Genomic DNA, 22,173 nt, shown 5'->3' with positions numbered 1-22,173 from the left:
CATTTTCCACTGAGGTTGGCTAAGACAAGAACTAAAGATTATGGGTTAAGGATCAAAGCTGAAATGCTTAAAGGGAACATGAGGGGGAATGTCTTCACTCTGTGGATGGTGAGGGTTTATGCATTGAATTCCACAGTAGAGGAGCTTAGTTCAAAAAAGCTGACCTATCAATTATCTTTTGAGGGAGATTGTTTAAATTGAAATGACTGGTATAAGACCCGAGAGCTCAAACAGGAATATAAAATGAAAATTATTCTGTGAAGTACTCTAGTCCCAGACTATTAAGAACTTTATAATCAGTTCTAAAAGGGACAAGAAGCTGGGTGGATATACGTCTTTACCAAAGGAGGCATAAAGTGCTCCTTCCCTCTGCTAGCCTACGGGTCACCCTGGACAAGATGTAGCACCTGCTTGGCCTCCCGATCAGGGTCACATGAAGCCATTGGAGCAGGTGGTGGATGGTTGTATGAGCAGCTGGTGTATATCACAATTCCTGGTTATGTGACTACTGACACCAGACAGACAATCTCTGAAGAATATTGATAATAGTTAGGGTCACCTGTCTTGTAAAAACACTGCCCAGAAAACAGCAATAGCAAATAGCTTCTGTAGAGAAATTTGCCAAGAGTGATTATAGTAAGAGGCCAAAGTGGGGAATAGAAGAAGAGGGAAGAGGGAAGGAAAGTTTTTATTTATGGGAAGGAGACATCAATGTTCATGCCATCAGATTGGAGGAATTTGAGGTGTTGCTGCTCTACCCTGAGAATGGCCTCATCATAGGACAAGGGGAGGCTATGGACTGACATTTATTTTATTTATATTTATTGAGAAATAGCACAGAACACACCCTTCGTGCTGTACTGCCCAGCAATCCCCCAGTCTAATCACAGGACAATTTGCAATGACCAATTAACCTACCAAGTGGCATGTCTTTGGACTGTGGGACGAAACCAGAGCACCTGGAGGAACATATATATTCTTTACAGGATAGCAGCAGCAGGATTTGAACCCAGGTCCCTGGTACAGTAAAGCATTGTGCTAACCACTATGCTACTGTGCTGCTACATTACGTTACTGTGCCCCCATGTCAGGACTGGAAAAGCAATATGAGTTAAAATGTTGGCCACTGGAAAATTCCACTTTTGACAGATGAGGCAGAGGTGCTTGATAAATTGGTCCTCCTATTTATGAAGGGCCTCACCAATATAGAGGAGGCCACATTGGGAACACCAGATGAAATAGATGACCCAAGAGATTCTCAGGTGAAGTGTAGCCTAACAGGATAATGAGCCCCTTTCCCACACTCCCATCCACACTTCTTCTCGCTCCCTCAGTTTTTCTCCTTTCCTTTCCCTTTGCTCTCTTTCAGACCTCTGCCCCCTTCGAGGAGATGCACCTTTTGAATGTTGTTTGTTAAAGGAATGTTACCCAGGACACCATTAACTGTCTTTTCGAGAGGTAAATATTATCTTTGACATAATATACTCTCTGCTAAATTTTCCTATTCAGAAACACAGCCGTCAACAGAATACTATAGATCTCAGAGGTTGAATTATCTGACTTCCACATTTAAAACCATCATCTATTTACTTAAATTGGATACTAGTATATTTTAAGCAAAGTATGCCATATTTCTGTGGAATAAAATATGAAACTCTTTTGTCAGACAGATCTATTTCCTCATGTTCCTGCAAATTGCAAATTTTTAATAAAAAATAATCCCTTGAAGGCATAAAGTTAATTGAAAAAATAATTTAAAATTACTGTTCTCTCCTCCCTTAAAAAGTCATTATAGAAAATTAATTACTACCTTATTGGGGTTATTTTTAATCTCTAGTAAATGCAGAAAGGAGCTCAATTAAAAGTTTAACTGTGCTTTCTTCACTGCAGGTTTACAGGTTTTACATGAGCCACTGGTTAGGTTGCTATGGTTCAGAGCTACACGGACGATTACTGGCTCCAATCTCACCCTGGGGAGTTCAGACACAGAGCTTTATTGTTAACACTAAACAGAACATTAACAAGCAAAACAAATTAAAAGTTTGTATTTATATAACACCTTTTACAAATATAGGATGTGTTATAATACCTCACAACTAATAATTTCTCCACTTCTGATCCCCCAGTGAGGTCTGACTCATGGACCTACATTTTCTTCCTCCTGGAACTGATTATTGACTGCAGGAGGAAGAATCCAGAGGTCCATGAGCCAGTCCTCATTGGGAATCCAAGGTGGTGAGTGTCAGCAACTTAACATTCCTCAGTGTTATCATTTCAGGGGACCGGTTCTGGGTCCAACACATGAGAAAAAGAATCTCAATGTTGTATGTGGTGACATGTATGCACTCTGATAATAAATTTTACTTTGAATTTTACCTTGAACTTTAAGTGCAATTATCAAGAAAGCGTGGCAGCTTGCGCTGATTTGGCATGTCACCTAAAACTTTGACACACTTGTATAGATTTGTGATGAATATACTTATTGATTGCATTGATGCCTGGAGTGGGAGCACCAATGACCTTGAACTGAAGAACCTACAAAAAATTGTAGATATGGCCAGTCCGTCACAGTTAAAGTCCGCCCCACCATTGAGCAAATTCACAAGTGTGATGGATATTCACTTCCTGGGCCTCTTTCCCATGTTATGCAAAGCTTGCTTTCAAAGCACAGCTGCTGCCTCTTCTAAGATTCAATAGGTGTCAGTAGACATCCAACTAAATATTTGTGTTAAATTCTGCTGTAAGTGGAAGTCAGCCTTCAGTTCTTAACATGTAAATGGAAAGTAGTAATCAGCTTTAAGTTAAAAATACAACTTTGTAAACAAGTTCTGTATATAAAAGACAGTCTGTCGAAAGCAGAGGTAACTGGCTGCACCTGATTTATTACCACTTGAGAATACAGTATAAGACAATGTTTTTTTTAAATTCTACTTGTTTCAGAAATGACGAGCTGACTAATTTGCTTAGTTGAAAGAAGCTTTCAGACCAGATGGAAGCAAACATTTAGCATATCAATAACTGATCCATTAATGTTGGAAGTTTTGTGAATTTGAGGAAGTTAGCTTCAGAGCATTAGTTGAGAATTATGTCTCCAAAATGCTTTTAGACCATTTGTGTAAAAAGGATATCTGAGGAAATTTCATATGTGTGTAAAGTCACCCAAGTGGAAACAAAACTGTACAAATATAGAGAGCAATTTACATTTATTAGGAATGGAATAAGATCATGACGAAACATGAATGAAACACAGAGTGAACTAAAAGCTATTCCTTTGGTTTTGATTTCTGTGATGGATGATTCATTCATCTGCACCATTGGTATCTCTTTTAAATGTAAAGAAATGCTGCATTTTTTTTGGAAATCCTTTGTGCTTTATGTTTTTGAAGATTGGTTAGGTACAATATAATCTCTCTTTGGTGAGAGTGCTCATGGCTATTTATATCAGATAGGTCATCAGGTCTTTGTATGAGTTCAGAATTTTACGGTTGGCAAACACAGTATGATCACACAAGGAGAGCTGTCACAGGAAAGCCGCATCCATCATCAAGGATCCCCAACATCTGAGCCATGTTTTCTACTTACAGTTGTCATCAGGAAAGAGATACAGAAGCCTCAAGTCCCACACCATTAGTTCAGAAATAATTATTACCCCTTAACCATCAGGCTCTTGAACTAGAGGGGATAACTGCATTCACCTCAACACCAAACTTATTCCACAACTTATAGACTTAGTTTTAAGGACTCCACAAGAGAGAATGTGTCGGGTGGGCGAGGTTGTGCTGGCTGCTTTACTGATGCAGTTAAAAGGATAAACAGAATCCACCGAGGAGAGGCTGTGTTCCATGATGTTCTTAGGAGTGGCTCCAACATTCTTATGGGCACATACAGTGGAGTTGTCATATCAAGTTGTTATGCATTCAGAAAGGATTCATTGGCAAAAATTGGGAAGGGTCAAAGGGGCCATGCCAAATTTCTTTAGCCTCCTGAGGAAATGGAGATGTTGGTGAACTTTCTTGAACATGACATAGTTGGAGAAGGCCAGGCTTCTGGTGATATTCACACAGAAAGGTGTGCTCATAATATCATTAAATACCCATCCCATCCCAAACACTATCTTTTCGATTTTCTGCCATCTAGAAGAAGATGCAGAAATATCTTAGCTAAGACAGTAAGAATAAATAACAGTTTCTTCCTGAGGACTGCCGTGCAGCCAAATAATGCTAAACCCTGGCTTGCCAACGGCCTTTGAGTGCTATGGTCTATCAAAGTCACTTGTTGCATGTAAATATGGATTTTTTAAAATTAAGCCTTATGACATGCATTGTCAATATCCGTTTTGCATGGACTGGACCACCACTGCAATCTCATTGTCTGGAGCAATGGCAATAAAGTTCTATTCATCCTTTTTCCCCAAAGCTGAGTTCCAAGAAGTGATGGACATAGTTATTAAGATTAGCTTTATCTGTCTCATGTACATCAAAACATTGAAACATACAGTGAAATCTGTCATTTTGCATCAATGACCAACACAGTCCAAGGATTGCGCTGGGAGCAGCCCACAAGTGTTACCACACTTCTGGTGCCAACATAGTATACCCTCAACTCACTAAGCCTAAATGTATGTCTTTGGAACGAGGGAGGAAATGGGAGCACCTAGAGCAAACCCACACAGTCACGAGGAGAACGTACAACATTTTTAAAGGCAGCAGTGGGAATCGAATCAGATTGGTAATCACTGGCTTTGTAAAGTGATTGTGCTAACCACTAATTTATCTGCCACCCATGTGGCAATAATAAACTGATTTACCCATTTACCAAGGGAAGAGTAGAAACAACGCAAAATATTAACTTTTAAGTTGGGAGGACAATACACAATACACCTTCAGTTTGGTCTGTAGGCTGTTAGATTTCCACCAAATTGGATGATCGTATATAAATTAACTTCTGGTCTATTTGCTAGTGACTTGCTCATTCATTTGGTTAAATCCTGCAGAATCTGCTCCACATCCTAATTTTCTATGTGGGATAAAAGCAGGGGTTACCTACACAGGAAGAACATGCAAACTCCACACAAAGAGTACTTGAAATCAGTTTTGAACCTGGGTTGCAGGAAGTGTGAGGCAATTTCTCTACTTGCTGTGCTAATCAGCCATCCCTCTGTTCTCTCCAATCCTCCCCTTCTCTGCAATATAAGATCATTTGGTTTATGTCCTTCTCAGTCCAGGATCGAAAACACATTCTCACTCTCTCCTACTTGATGCTACTTGATCTGCTGAGTGTTTCCAAGTCAACAATGTGAGAAGCAGTGTCAAATTTATTCATGCCAGCTGAGAATGTCGAGCACAGGTCCTTCACAGCATCACAAGAGGACAACCCATCATGGATAGAAACCTTCCCTCCACCAAGGACATCTTCATGAGGCATCATTGTCACCATCATTATATATTGCGTCATATCATATAGGCAATCATAGTCCCACAACCACGATTGCTCATGGCAAACTTTTCTACAGAAGTGGTTTTCCATTGTTTTCTTCATTAGGAGTTTGAAAAGGTATGGAATTTCACCAAAACACTTGAAAACTTCTACAGGTGTTCCATGGGGAACATTTTAACTGGCTACATCACCATCTGATTTGGAGGGGTGGAGGAGGCGGACACTGTTGCACAGGATCAAAATAATCTTCAGAGAACTGTAAACTTAGTCAGCTCTACATGACGCAGCCTCAGAATAGAGGGGTGTCCTTTTAGAACGGAGGTGAGGAGGAATTTCTTTAGCCAGAGAGTGCTGATGCTTTGAGTGGTGGAATTCTTTGCCACAGGCTGTTGTGCAAGTCAAGTCTTTATGTATATTTAAGGCAGAGATTGATAGATTCTTGATTGGTCAGGGCATGAAGGAGTACAGGGAGAAGGCAGGTGATTGGGGCTAAGAGGAAAATTGGATCGGACATGATGAAATGGCAGAGGAGACGCAATGGGCTAAATGGCCTAATTTTGTTCCTATATCTTATGATCTTATAGGAATAAACCTCCATAGTATCCAGGACATATTCAAGGAGTAATGTCTCGAAAAGGCAGCATTATCATTAAGGACCCCCATCACCCAGGTCATATCTTGTTCTCATTGCTGCCATCAAGAAGGAGGTGCAGAAACCTAAAAGCACACACTCAATGATTCAGGATCAGCTTCTTCCCATCTGCCATCCGAATTCTGAATGGACATTGAACCTATGATCATTACATCACTGAATTTTTGATTTTATTTTTGGACTATTTATTTAACTGTTGTATATATTCACTTGCCCTCTGCATCCTTAGTGTACCTCTGTAGTCTGGTAGCCAGAGCTGTTAACCATTGGACTATGAACATACCTCTGTACTTCATGATGAGTGTTTGTTCATCCCACCTTTCTACAACTCAGTTTGTCTGCTGATCTCCGCCCTTGTAGTTTTCATCTTGGCTTCCAATCATCATCTCCAATGAGGAGCTATGACAGTACTGTCCACTGTATTTCATTTCTTAGTCCAGTATTTCTAGGACTGCTGCTGCCGATGCACGTATCAGGTTATTGACCTCAGTTATGTTCAAGGTTGCAATTGTGAGCTGTGCTTCATTGCCTGCTTCTAGCATGCCGCCTGATGGAATTTTATCACCAAGTCTAAGGAGTCCAGTTCATTGATTGACAGTCGCCAGTTTAGCAATGATCTTCTCTTTGATTACAGTAGCCAGCATTGATGTGTCGTGGGGTGAGGTTTGAACTTGCATTTCCCTTGGTGTTGCTATTACCCTTGCACCATCTGTAAGTTGTGGAAGTGAGGTTGAGCTCATGTTTCCCAATCCAATCAGTTCTGCAGTAACGTTGCTGTGATGCATCGTGATTGTATGTCTTCCAATTCAAGATGTGATGGCAATCCTCTGTTGACAGTGTTTGATCGTTGGATCACCAGTCATTTTTTTGTGAATGTGGACAATGGTCTTCATTGTTGCCAGATTCCCCACATGTGATTGATGTATCCTTTTTATGTGGGTTGCCATTAAAGCAGCATTCCATTAATTCCGTGTTGTCCAGTCTCATCCATTTATGGTTTGTTCTGGTAGCCAATTTCTCACCATATGGTCCAGGTTCCCCAACCATTGGCACAGACCTTGGTAATCCGGGCAACATCCAACTGGCATGATTCTAGTTCTAGTCACTGTCATCTGGAGATGAAAGGCAGAAGGGCAGAGGTCAGCAGACTAAGTGAGCTGCAGAAATGTGGGAAGACCAAAGACCCATCGCAGCTACTAAGGATGTATAGAGGTATGTCCCTCGCCAAAGCCCTGGAAACTGCCAAACAAAGGTTAACAGCTCTGGCTACCAGACTATAGAAGGGTGCAGAGGCCAAGCAAGTAAAATAACTCTTCTCCAAGGAACCAGGAAAAGTATTTGCTCAGTTCTAGAGCAATAACACGCCAGTTTTGAGCTGGCAGCTAAAAAAAAACAAGTGTTTGAAGCAGGCTCCCACCCTGACTGACTAACTCAAGAAAAATAATGGAGTCTCACAAACTACCGGCCTATAGCCTATCTGTCAACAACATGGAAGCTCCTATCAGGTATGCAGAAGAAGCATGTGTGTAAAGTCCTAAACCCCACTCAGAGGGGTATTGGTAATGGAACAAAGAAGCTCCAAGCACCAACTACAGGTAGACAAAGCAGCCATACAAGACTCCAAGGACAGGCAAACCAACCTAAGCACAGCCTGGATCGACTACCAGAAAGCACATGATTCAATGCTCCACATATGGATCCTGGAATACCTCTGTACAAGGTCAACAAGTTACTAAGGACCTTCAAGAACTCAATGGACTCTTGGAGGACAAAGCTAGAAGTTATCTCAAAACCAATAGCACGTGACCATCAGATGTGGAATATACCTGGGTGATGCACTATCCCCACTGCTGGTCTGCATAGGCTTGAACCCCCTCAGCCAGATCATCTCAGAGAGTGGATATGGGTACAGGATCAAGAGTGGAGTTACCATCAGCTACCTCCTGTACATGGATAACATCAAGCTGTGTGCCAGAAATGAAAAAGACATTGATTCACTAATCTGACCTGACAAGGTGTACAGCAGATATATTGGGTTGTCATTTGCACTGGACAAGTGCTGTCAGATGGTAGTGAAAAGAAACAAACTGATTAATAAAGGAGTTGAGTTGCCTGAAGGCCTCATGCAAGATGTACAGGACAGCTACAAATACGCGGGGATCCTGCAAGCGCATGAAAACCACGAAAAGACACAAGGAAGGCTGCAACATCCAAGTACCTCCAAACAGTGAGACAGGTCCTAAAAAGCCAACTGAATGGGAAGAACAAGATCCCAACCTAAGGTCCACAGATCCCTTTCTCAATGATATTGGTCCATGACATAAAAAAGGCTGGGAACCTCTGGTTTATAGGATATTTGAGTAGGTACATGGAGAGAAAAGGAAAAAGAGGATATAGATCAGACACACAGATAGGACTCACAAAGATAGACATATTGTTCAGCTTAGCCAAGTTAGGCTGAAGGGCCTCTTTCTATGAACTAATGCATAGGTAGGGAAATTTTTCATACTACCTGTGTAAACAATACAGTCAGTCAGAGGTTTCAAGAATGATAGGCACTTGAGACAGAATAACATTAATTTACTAGGAATGATGAGATTGACAAAACTGCCTTCTCGGAACTGCCACAGAATTTATCGGCCAAATGGAGTCATTCCATGCCACAGTGTTCTGCTGAAGTTGTATAAGACATGTATAAGTTGGTGAGGCCTGATTTGGAGTTCTGTGTGCAGTTTTGATCACCTACTTCCAAGAAATAGTTTGAAAGAGTGCAGAGAAAATTTACACAGATCTTGCTGGGAGGACTTGAGGACCTGAGTTATAGGGAGTGGTTTATTCCCCAGAACATAAAAGATTGAAGTTAAATTTGATACAGGTGCACAAATTTATGAGGGGCAAAGGGGTATTTATGAGGGTAAATTCAAGCAGGTTTTTTCCATTGAGGTTAGGTGAGACTAGAACAAGAAATCATGGGATAAGGGTGAAAGGTGAATTATTTAAGGAGAACATGAGGGGGGTCTTCTTCACTCAGAGAGTGGTGAGAATGTGAAACAAGCTGTCAGTAGAAATGGTGGAAGTAGGTTCGATTGCAACATTTAAGAAGAATTTGGATAGCTACAGGACAGGAATAGAGGGCTATGGTCTGGTATCAGGTGGATGGGACTGAGTAGATTCATAGTTTAGAATGGACTAGATGGGTCAAAGCGCCTATTTTGTGCTGCAGTGTAGTATGACTCTATGACTCCATAACACTGGACAACAAATTTGTTTTTGTTGATGAAAGACTGCTTGAATCTGAATATAAATATAACTTCAGACTACTTGTATCACGTAGGAATTTGGTGAAACAAGAAATTAACTTTTATTGAACATAGTGTGTTTAATTGCATGATAGTGATGATGCTTTACAAAGGTCCGTCTAAGCTAAGTATGTTTTGTTGATGATTTTCATTTTTACTCAGTGTCTGAGGCTTCTCGCTTAAGTGTCCAACAATAATCAGCCAGCATTGACGGATTCCAGTTGCTCTGGTATTGTTTCTCCATGACCGCAATGTCCTGGTGAAACCTTTCACTGTGCGTGTCATTGAGAGTGTCAAGATTTGCAGAGAAAAAGTCCAAATGGGAATTCAGAAAATTAATCTTTAGTGACATGTTGCACTTCTTGGTTTTGAAAGCTTGAAGCATGTTATCAACCTGCTGCATATATTTTGGTACTTTATATTTGCAAAGAAAATTTTCAAAAACAGTCTTGAATGCCTTCCATGCAATTTTCTCTGGTCCCACTAGAAGTTTATTGTATTGTCTGTCATCGATGACCTGTTTGATTTGTGGAACAACAAAAATCCTTTCCTTAATCTTGCCATCGGTTATTGTACTTATGTTATAAATTACAGGCAATTTCAAAATATGGTGCATGACAAAGAAATGTCATGATGATTTTCGGGATCAGTAGCCCAGAATCAATAATATACACCCAAAATTCAGGGTGGAAAATCTTTGTTGTCCAGTATAGTGAATGATGTGATTGAGAAGATTGCTCTCCTTGTGGAGCTGCTACACAAATAATGGGCCAAATGGTGTCCTTCCATTCTACAACCATTCTGTGATTCTCTCTTTCCATGTAGAAATGGAAATGCACACTCAGCCCTGGCAAGGGTAAAACTCATTTACTTCAGCTCTTAATAACTTTAGCAGGGCTGACAGAGGTTAAATTTGTTACCATTCAGATTTATTAAAATAAAGCAGCCCTGCGGTTTTGTGAAGCTGTGATTTGCTTTGACTGCAGTGTGTGAGCAGGAAAAAAATCTGCCACATCCATCTCATAGCATGAATAATTCACTTCTAATTCTGTTCCTTGAAATCCAGCTAAATCATTGTGACTGGCTTATTTCTTTCCAAATCCAGTACACTGGTAATATCCACTTCACTTACACTGATAATGATTGTTTTTGTTTGAAAACCATTCAATCTGTTAGCAAAAAGAAATGAATTATTGAGTTGGAAATTAGTCCATTGTCTGTTTTTGCCTCGTTGCTGTATAGTTGACTGCCAAAATAATATCAGGGTATTGAGATATGACTGTGCTGTAATTTCAGTGTATTTGCCTGGACAAGTGGTGAGAATTTCATCATTCACTCTGTGACTTCCTGTAATCCCAGAATACAAATTGGAGGCTTAATCCCTCAATCCTGTTTCAGGTCAATGACCCGTCGTCAATCTAGTTAATGTTACAGGTTTTACAGGTGGACTAAAAAATTGTAAATGCAGGAGGTGGCCCTGGATAGAAGTAAGGATGTGCTGGCCCTGGAGAGGGTCTAGAAGAGGTTCACAAGACTGAGCCTATGAATGAAAGACTTGACTTATGATGAGTGTTTGATGATTCTGGGTCTGAACTCATTGGAGTTAAGAAGGGATCTCCTCCAAATCCCTTTGGAGGAGGCAAAGCGGTTAGCACAACGCTATTACAGCTCAGGGCATCTGAGTTTGGAGTTCAATTCTGACATCATCTGCAATGGGGTCTGTATGTCCTTCCTGTGAACATGTGGATACTCTGCTTACCTCTGGATACTCTGCTTTCCCACAGTTCAAAGACATATTGTTTAGTAGGTTAATTGATCATTGTAAATTGTCCTATGATTATGCCAGGATTAAATTGGTGGGTTGCTGGTGGTATGGCTTGAAGGGCTGAAATGGTCCTTTCTGTTTTGTATGTCTAAATAAAATAAAATACTGAAAGGTCTGGATAGTGTGGATGTAGTTTTCATCAGCAAGCAAGCTTAGGATCAGGGGCCCAGTCTCAGAAAGAAAGGACGTCCCTCTTAAACTGAGATGAGAAGGAATTTCTTCAGCCAGAGGATGGTGAATCTGTGGAATTTCTTGCCATGGGGGGCTGTGGAGGCCAAGTCATTGGGTTCAAGTCATTGGGTTGAAATTTAAGAGACTACTAGACAGGCATATGGAGGAATTTAAGGTGGGGGTTATATGGGAGGCAGGGTTAAAGGTCATCACAACATTGTGGGCCGAAGGGCCTGCACTGCTGTATTGTTCTATGTTCTATGTTTATATAAGGCAGAGATTGATAGGTTCTCAATTGGCAAAGGTGTTAAGGGTTACAGGGTGAAAGAGGGAGAATGAGGTTGAGAAAAACCAACAATGACTGAATGCAGTACAAAGTCAATGGGCCAAATGGCCTAAGTCTGCTCCTATGTCATATGCTCTAAATAACCTGGTGGAAGCCAGGAGAAACTGGGGGAGCACAGAGGTACAATTAGTGGAGCATCTGTCTCACAGTTCCTGTTCCCGGGTCCTGACCCTGATGTGAAGTTTTTCACGTTCTGCCTGTGACCACATGAGGTTCCTCTGGATGCTATTATTTCCTCCGACATTCAAAAAACATGTGAGTTGTTAAAATAGTTGGCCCCTGTACATTCCTCCAGGCAGAAGTGATGGGGAAAAGGGGTGGGATGAAGTAAAGAGCAGGGAAGTTAATTGGTGAACGAGACAGAAGGCCATGAAAGAAAGAAAGAAAAGGAGGAGGAGGAGGAGATGGGTGGGCAAGGAGATAAGGTGAGAGAGGGAAAAGGGCATGGGAAAAAGTGAAGGAGAGTGGGGTAGTAGGCATTACCAAATATCAATTTTTGAATTCAGGTTGGAGGCCACCCAAACAGAATATATTCTGATACGTCTATCCATGGCCTCCTCTACTGTCAAGATGAAGCCACACTCAGGTTGGAGGAACAACACCTTATATACCGGCTGGGTAGCCTCCAACCTGATGGCATGAACATTGACTACTCTAACTTCCATCAATGCCCCTCCTCCCCTTCCTATCCCATCCCTGATATATTTAGTTTTTTCTCCCCTCCTTTTTTATTCTCTTTCTGCCCATCAGTCTGCCTGTTCTCCATCTCCCTCTGGTGCTCCCCTCCCCCTTTCTTTCTCCTTAGCCCTCCTGTCCCATGATCCTTCCCCTCTCCAGTTCTGTATCACTTTTGCCAATCATCTTTCTGACTCTCAGCTTCACCCCACCCCCTCCGGTCTTCTCCTATCATTTCTCATTTTCTCCTTCCCCTCCTACTTTCAAATCTCCTACTATCTTTCCTTTCAGTTAGTCCTGACGAAGGGTCTCGGCCCAAAAAGTCAACAGTGCTTCTCCCTATAGATGCTGCCTGGCCTGCTGTGTTCCACCAGCAATATAAGGTGTTATTCCTCCAGCCGAAGTAAGGTCACATCATCACAGTGAAGAGGCCATGGATAGACGTATTAAATTGGAATGGTAAGTGAAATTAAAATGGGTGGCCACTGGGAGATCCAACTTTTTCTGGTGGACGGAGTGTAGGTGCTCGGAGAAGCGGTCTCCCAATTGACGTTGAGTCTCACCAATATACAGGAGGCCACATAAGGAACACCAAACTCAGTATGTGACCCCAACAGACTCACAGTAAGGTGTTTCCTTGCGTGGAATGACTGTTTATGGTCCTGAACGGTAGTGAGGGCAGAGGTGTAGGGGCCGGTGCAAAGATAGAATGAAGGAGATATCCTCCCATTTCAAAGATTGCTTCCCTTCCTCCACCATCAGTGCTGCCCTCAACCGCATCTCTTACATTTCATGTACATCTGCTCTTACCCCAGCCTACCAAGCTAAGGTTCCTCTTGTCCTCACTTACCACTCCACATCCTCCAAGTCCAGCACATAATTCTCCAAGGCTTCCGTCACCTCCAATGGGATCCCACCACCAAGCATATCCTTCCCTCCCCCCCACTTTCTGCTTTCTGCAGAGATCGCTCCCTACACAACTCTCTTGTCCATTCGTCCCTCCCCATCGATTTTCCTCCTGGCTCTTATCCTCAGATTTCCAGCATCTGTAGATTTTCTCTTTGTTTGGAGCTGGGTCCATTGCCGTTTCTCATCTATATCAATGATTTGGATGATAATGTGGTTAACTGGATCATCAAATTTGCAGATGACACCAAGGTTGGTAACATGGTTGAGGAAGGCTCTCATGGCTTGCACAGGGATCTGGGTCAGCTGGAACAATAGGCTGAAGAAAGGCAGATGTATGAGGCATCAACGTGGACGGATTTGGAGTATTGTGTACAGTTTTGGTCACCTAACTATTGGAAAGATGTAATTAAGTTTAAAAGAGTACAGAGAAAATTTACAAGGATGTTGCTGGATCTGGAAGACCTGAGTTATAAGGAAAAATTGAATAGGTAAGAACTTTATTTCCTAGAATTTAGAAGATTGAGAGGAGATTTGATAAAGGTGTAAACAGTTATGAGGGGTATAGACACAGTAAACGCAAGCTGGCTATTTCCACTGAAGTTGGGTGAGACTGCAACTGGAGATTATGGGTTAAGGGTAAAAGGTGAGAAGTTTAAGGGGAACATGAGGGGCAAATTCTTTCCTCAGAGGCTCATGAGAGTATGGAATAAGCTGCCAGCACAAGTGGTGCATGTGAGCTTAAATTTAACATCTAAGCAAAGTTTAGATAAGTACACAGATGGGAGGGGTCTAGAAAGCTGTAGTCGATGGGAGTAGGCAATTTAAATGGTTTAGGAATGGGCTAGATGAGTCAGTGTTGTACTTTTCTATGACCTTATGACCTTATTATAATTCTTTATTTTATTATATAATATATATAATTTCATATTGTAATTTATAGTTGTTTTTATATATTTCACTGAACTGCTGTGACAATATAACAAGTTCCATGACCAATGTTAGTGATATGTTACTGATTCTGAATCTATGTTCTAAAGGTGCTCAAGAGGACAGGTGGATTATTGTCTATTCCGCCCCTCTTCCACTGCAGAAAATTAGTCATACATTGCATTTACTTTACCCAATAGACTAGAACATCACTCTGGGCCTTGAAAGGGTTCAGTCTGGTCACTCAATACATTACCACTGAGCTTGAGTTGACTTTGCCAATGATGTCAAGAGTCTAGAGCTGACATTGCACTTTCCTACAACGTTCCATAAACAGCCCTAAACTGTCATTTGCAATGCACTGCATCTTTGATAGAAGCATTTACAGCCTAATTTCATGCAATTGGACTGGCAATACAGAGTGCTGAGCAATGGAAATCTGGATAATTGACAATAAGCACAGTGCATGCACTTAGTTAGTACATTTAATATTAAGAGTTCAGATCTCAAATCCACAACCCCAGGGTCAGGAATAAGATATTAACAAAACAAGCTTGCAATAAATAACCTGGCTAAACAAGAAAATATTTCACCACCAATCTTTGTCAAAAATCCAATTTGCCATTCAGGTCCTGTGATCACAGGACCTCCTGACCATGAATACCGCACTGCACAATTGCCTTAATCTAATTTAAGAAGTTAAACCGAGGATGAATTGTAATGGCCTTTACCAGAAATCAAGCAAGGAGAAATATGTAATGCTGTTAAGTGATCTGTTCTGCATGTGATTTGTTAGCAGCCGCAGGACGAGCAGCAACATCCAAACTTCAGGATTGAGGGAGCAGATTGCTATCTTACCTGCATTATTAACACATTGAAAGGAGCTAGTCCTCATCAGAGGGAAGGCAGTCCCTGATCTTTCAAAGTCAAAGTCAAATTTATTATAAGATATAGGAACAGAATTAGACCATTACCATTGAGTCTGCCCCTCCACTTTTTCATGACCAATCCATTTTTCCTCTCAGCCCCAATTGCCTGCCTTTTTCCTTCATACCCTGACCAATCAAAAACCTTTCAACCTCTGCCTTAAATATATATAAAGATTTGGCCTCCACAGCTGCCTATGATATCAAGTTCCTCAAATTCACCACTCTCTAGCTAAAGAAATTCCTCCTCATCTCCAATCTAAAAGGATACCCTTCTATTTTGAGGTTGTGTCCTCTGATATTCCTCTGTCCTGTTTCCTACAATAGGAAGAATCCTCGCCACATTCACTCAACCAAGGCCTTTCATCATTCAATAGGTTTCAGTGAGGTCACCTCTCAATCTTCTGTATTCTGGCGAATAAGACCATGAGACACAGGAGCAGAATTAGGCCATCTGACCTGTTGAGTCTGGTCTGCCATACAATTATGGCTGATCCTTTTTTTTCTATCTCCTCCTCAACCCCAGTTCCCAGCCTTCTCCCCATAACCTTTGATGCCATGTCCAATCAAGAAACTATCAGTCTCTGCCTTAAATACACCCAACAGCTTGGCCTTCACAGCTGCATGGGGCAACAAATTCCACAAATTCACCACTCTTTGCCTAAAGAAATTTCTCTTCATCTCTGTTTTGAAAGGGCATCTCTGTATCCTGAGGCTGTGCCCTCTTGTCCTAGACTCTCCGACCATGGGGAACATCCTTTCCATACCTATTCTGTCTAGGCTTTTCAACATTTGAAAGGTTTCAATGAGATCCTCCCTCATCCTTCTAAATCCCAGCGAGTACAGACCCAAAGCCATCAAACATTCGTCGTATGACCATGCATTTCAAACAACGCATTCCATCTGCCATTTTTTGCCCATTCTCCTAGTCTGTCTAAGACCTTCTGTAGCCTCTCCACTTCCTCAAAACTACCTGCCCCTGTCCCCTGTTTCCTACCATAGGAAGAGTCCACTCCACATTCACTCTATTAGGCTTTTTGCCATTCACTACGTTTCAATGAGGTCACCCTTCATTCTTCTGAATTCTAGTGAATACAGGTCAGAGTCGTAAGACGCTCTACATATGACAAACCATTCAGTCCAGGAATTCTTTTCGTGAACTTCCTTTGAGTCTGCTCCAGTTTCAGCACATCTTTTCTGAGTTAAGGGGTCTCACCTGTGCTTTATAAATGTTCAACATTACATCCTTACTTTTATATTCCAGCTCTCTTGAAATGAATACTAAAACCACATTTACCTTCCGCAGCACAGATTCAATCTGCAAATTAACCTTTAGCAAATCTAGCACAAGGACTCCTAAAGTACCTTTGTGCCTCAGTTTTAGGTATTTTCTCTCCATTTAGAAAATAGTCAGCCCTTTCATTTTTTCTACCAAAATATATAATGATACACTTCCCAATAATGTATTCCATCTGCCATTTTTTGCCCATTCTCCGAATCTGTCTAAGTCCTACTGTAGCCTCTCTACTTTCTCAAAGCTACCTGCTCCTCCACCTATTTTCATATCATCTGCAAACTTTGCAACAAAGCCATCATTTACATCATCCAAATTATTAACATATAGTGTAAAAAGAATCATTTCTAACTAGTCACCCACAGCCAACCAAAAAAGGCTCCCTTTACTCTCACATTTTGCCTCCTCCCAATCAGCTACTGCTTTATCCATGCTGTATTATTTCCTGTAATACCATGGGCTCATAGCTTGTTAAGCAGCCTCCTGCACCTTGTCAAGGGCCTTTTGTAAATACAAGTACACAACATCAACCAAGATTCCTTTGTCTATCCTGCTTGGTCAGGCAAGATTCTCCCTTGAGGAGATTACACTGACTACAGCCTATTTTGTTATGTGCCTCCAAGTACCCTGAAACCACATCCTTAACAATCAACTCCAACGTCTTAGAAACATAGAAAACATACAGCACAATACAGGCCCTTCGGCCCACAAAGCTGTGCCGAACATGGCCCTACCTCAGAACTAGATAGGTTTTACCCATAGCCCTCTATTTTTCTAAGCTCCATGTAGCCATCCAGGAGTCTCTTAAAAGACCCTATTGTATCCGCCTCCACCACCACCGCTGCCAGCAACCCATTCTGCGCACTCACCACTTTCTGCATGAAAACTTACCCCTGACATCTCTGTACTGATTTCCAAGAACCTTAAAACTGTGCCCTCTCATGCTAGCCAATTCAGCCCTGGGGAAAAGCCTCTGACTATCCGCACAATCAATGCCTCTCCTTATCTTATACACCTCTATCAGATCACCTCTCATTCTCCGTTGCTCCAAGGAGAAAAGGCCAAGTTCACTCAATATACTCCCATAAGGCATGCTCCTCAATCCAGGCAACATCCTTGTAAATCTCTTCGGCACCATTTCTATGTTTTTCACATCCTTCCTATAGTGAGGCGACCAGAACTGAGCACAGTACTCCAAGAAGGGTCCTATATTGTTGCAACATTAGCTCTTGGCTCTTAAACTCAATCCCACGATTGATGAAAGCCAATGCACCATATGCCTTCTTAACTGTAGAGTCAACCTGTGTAGCAGCTTTGAGTGTCCTATGGACTCGGACCCCAAGATCCCTCTGATCCTCCACATTGCCAAGAGTCTTACCAGTAATACTATATTCTGCCATCATATTTGACCTACCAAAATGAACCACCTCACACTTACCTGATTCAAAATGTTAGGTAATGATATGAATCTAGAAGATTATAAGGCTAGCAGGAAAGAGCTTAAGAATGAAATTAGGACAGCCACAAGGGGCCATGAAAAGGCCTTGGCAGACAGGATTAAGGAAAACCCCAAGGCATTCTACAAGTATGTGAAGAGCAAGAGGATAAGACATGAGAGAATAGGACCAATCAAGTGTGACAGTGGAAAAATGTGTATGGAACCGGAAGAAATAGCAAAGGTACTTAATGAATACTTTGCTTCAGTATTCAATACCGAAAAGGATCTTGGTAAATGTAGGAATGACTTACAGCAAACTGAAAAGCTTGAGCATGTAGATATTAAGAAAGGGGATATGCTGGAGCATCTCAAAAGCATCAAGTTGGATAAGTCACCAGGACTGGATGAGATGTACCCCAGGTTCCTGTGGAAGACGAGGGAGGAGATTGCTGAGCCTCTGGCAATGATCTTTGCATCATTAGTGGGGACAGGATAGGTTCTGGAGGATTGGAGGTTTGCAGATGTTGTTCCCTTATTCAAAAAAAGGGAGTAGAGATAGCCCAGGAAATTATAGACCAGTGAGTCTTACTTCTGTGGTTGGTAAGTTGATGGAAAAGATCCTGAGAGGTAGAATTTATGAACATTTGGAGAGGCATGGTGTGATTAGGAATAGTCAGCATGGCTTTGTCAAAGGCAGGTCGTGCCTTATAAGCCTGATTGAATTTTTTGAGGATGTGACTAAGCACATTAATGAAGGTAGAGCCATAGATGTAGTGTATATGGATTTTAGTAAGGCATTTGATAAGGTACCCCATTCAAGGCTTATTGACAAAGTAAGGAGGCATGGGATTCAAGTGGACATTGCTTTGTGGATCCAGAACTGGCTTGCCCACAGAAAGTAAAAAGTGGTTGTAGACGGGTCATATTTTGAATGGAGGTCGGTCACCAGTGGTGTGCCTCAGGGAACTGTTCTGGGACCCGTACTCTTTGTGATTTTTATAAATGATCTGAATGAGGAAGTGGAGGGATGGGTTAGTAAATTTTCTGATGACACAAAGGTTGGGAGTGTAGTGGATAGTGTGGAGGGCTGTCAAAGGTTACAACAGGACAATGAAAGGATGCAAAACTGGGCTGAGAAGTGGCAGATGGCGTTCATCCCAGATAAGTGTGAAGTGGTTCATTTTGGCAGGCCATATCTGATGGCAGAATATAGAGTGGTAAGACTCTTGGCAGTGTGAAGGATCAGAGAGATCTTGGAGTCCAAGTTCATAGGACTCACAAAGCTGCTGCGCAGGTTGACTCTGTGGTTAAGAAGGCATATGGTGCATTGACCTTCATTAATCGTGGGATTGAATTTAGGAGCAGAGAGGTAATGTTGCAGCTATATAGGACCCTGGTCAGATCCCACTTGGAGTACTGTGCTCATTTCTGGTTGCCTTACTACAGGAAGGACATGGGAATCATGCAGAGGAGATTTACAAGGATGTTGCTTGGATTGGGGAGCATGCCTTATGAGAATAAGTTGAGTGAACTTGGTCTTTTCTCCTTAGAGAGACAGAGGATGAGAAGTGACCTGATAGAGGTGTATAAGAGGATGAGAGGCATTGATTGTGTGGATAGTCAGAGGCTTTTTCCCAGGGCTGAAATGGCTATCATGAGAGGGCACAGTTGTAAGGTGCTTGGAAGTAGGTATGGAGGAGATATTAGAGGTAAGTTTTTTACTCAGAGAGTGGTGAGTGTGTGGAATGGGTTTCCAGCAACGGTGGTGCAAGCGGATACAATAGGATCTTTTAAGCGACTGTTGGATCGGTACATGGATGTTAGAAAAATAGAGAGCTATGGGTAACCCTCGGTAATTTCTCAGGTAAGGACATGTTTGGCACAGCTTTGTGGGCCAAAGGGCCTATATTGTGCTGCAGGTTTTCTATGTTTCAATGTTTCATCCTCCCCAAGGGTTCTTTTACCTTTAGCTTTCTAATCAATTCCAGTTCATTGCAGTACACCCAATCCAGGATAGTGGATCCCCTAGTGGGCTCTGCATTGAGCTGTTCTAAAAAGCCATTTTGTAGGCATTCTGGAACTCCCCTTCTTGGAATCCAGAACCAACCTGATTTTCCCAATCTAACTGCATATTGAAATTCTCCATGACTATTGTAACATTGCCCTTTGAGCATGCTTTCTCTATCTCCTGTTATAACTTGTAGGCTACATCTATACTACTGTTTGGGGGTCTGTATATAACTCCCATCAAGGTCTTTTTACCTTTGCAGTTCCTTAGCTCTATCCACAATGATTCAAAATCTTCCAATTCTATGTCACCTCTTTCTAAAGATTTGATTTCATCTTTTACAACAAAGCAATGCCAACCTCTCTGTCTTCCTGGCTGACTTTTTGATACAATTTGTATCCTTGGACATTGAGCTCCCAGCTATAATCACCTTCAGCATGATTCAGTTCAATGTTATCTGCCCTTTACATTGCAGCACAGCCTCTGGGGCCTCCATCGCTCAGAAATGACCATGGATATTGTTTTCTAGCTGTCAAGGTATGCAAGCCTGGGCAGTACAAAATGGAGAACAAGCTGCTGCCTATGTAGCAAGCCACCTCTCCTCACAGCTAATGAATCCAAAGTAACAGCAGAGACAGATACAGTTTGGTACCAACAACATTGCAAGAGTTGCCAGTCAGTGTTGAATTCAATGTAGGACTACCGTTGGGACTCCAGCTCTGGATTTTTCCCTTGGAGTCAACTCCTGAAGCCTTCCCCAAGAATGGGTATTGCCGCAGGCAGCGAAGGTTTGAGATCAGAGTTTTTCTTACAGATGAGCTGCCAACCACAGCCGATGAGCCGCATCTGCCTGAAGCGACTGGTTTTAAGGCACCAGTAAACCGCCTTTGCCCCTTCTCCTGTCAGTGGACTTAGTTCTGCCAGGTTTAGTAGCTAAGGCACACGTGAAGTCAGGAGCTGGAGTTGGTTGTCAGAGGCCTTTTGAGGTGCACACCATTGGGAACATTTAATAAGTAGTGGGAGTTGGTCCCCATTACCGTCCCCACCTATAACAACCTTCAGGAAGTCATCCTGTTGAGTGCAATTTTGCTCTACCATCAGTCTTTCCTTCCTAGGAGCCTCACTCTACATTGCCTCTGTTTGTAAACCAACTATCTCATCTTCAGCACTAGCACTCGTTCACATCCCCCTGCTGAATTAGTTTAAACCCACCCAAACAACTCTAGCCAACCTGTCCACAATGATATTGGACCCCCTCAGGTTCAGGTGTAACCTGTGCCTTTTGTACAGGTAGCACTTTCCCAGAAAGATCCCAATGATCCTTAAATCTGAACCCCTGCCCCCTGTACCAGTTCCTCAGCCATGCATTCCACCTGCCAAATAATTCTATTTGCAGGTGGCACAGGCAGTAATCCAGAGATTATTACCCTGGAAGTCTATCTTCTCATCTTTCTGCCTAGCTCCCTAAAATCTCTCTTCAGGTCCTCCTCACCTTGTCTACCGATGCCATTGGTGCCAATATGTACCAAGACCTGTGCTGGTCATCATCCCCCCTTGAGAATGCAATGAACAGATCCATGACATCCTTGGTCCTGGCACCAGGGAGGCAACATACTAGCTGAGTGCCTCTATCGTGCCTAAAGAACCTCATATCTGTTCCTCTCACTAAGGAATCTCATTGCACTGATCTCCTATCAACACTGACTTCTCTTCATCTCTCTGCTCATCTGAGCCACAGCACCAGATTCAGTGCCAGAGACCCAGTCATTGTGGCTTCCCCCCCCCCCCACATACCCTCCCCCCAGTAGGTCAACCCCTCAGTGGTATCTGAGTTTGTATAATTATTATTGAGGGCAACAGCTACCGGTATATTCTGCACTAGCCGTGCATTTCCCTTCCTCCTGACAGTCACCCGATTACCTGTTTCCTGCAATCTAGGGGTGACTGCTTCCCCGTAGCTCCTTTGAATCACTTCCTTATTCTCCTGAATGATTTGAAGGTCATCGAGCTGCAGTTCCAGTTTGTTAATATAGTCGTTATCAATTATCAAAGTAAGTAGACATTCAGTGGCAACATTATCAGGTACAGGATGGTCTTCTGCTGCTGTAGCTCATCCACTTCAAGTTTCGACGTGTTGTCATTCAGGGATGCTCTTCTGAACACCACTGACTTACCGCATGCTTATCTGAGTTACTGTCAGCTTGAACCTGTCTGGCTATTCTCTTCTGACATCTCTCATTAACAAGGCATTTTCGTCCACAGAACTG

The sequence above is a fragment of the Hypanus sabinus genome, chromosome 15, assembly GCF_030144855.1.
Source record: "Hypanus sabinus isolate sHypSab1 chromosome 15, sHypSab1.hap1, whole genome shotgun sequence".
Classification (NCBI taxonomy): domain Eukaryota; kingdom Metazoa; phylum Chordata; class Chondrichthyes; order Myliobatiformes; family Dasyatidae; genus Hypanus; species Hypanus sabinus.
The sequence above is the reverse complement of the archived record's forward strand: the minus strand, read 5'-3'. Positions refer to the sequence as shown.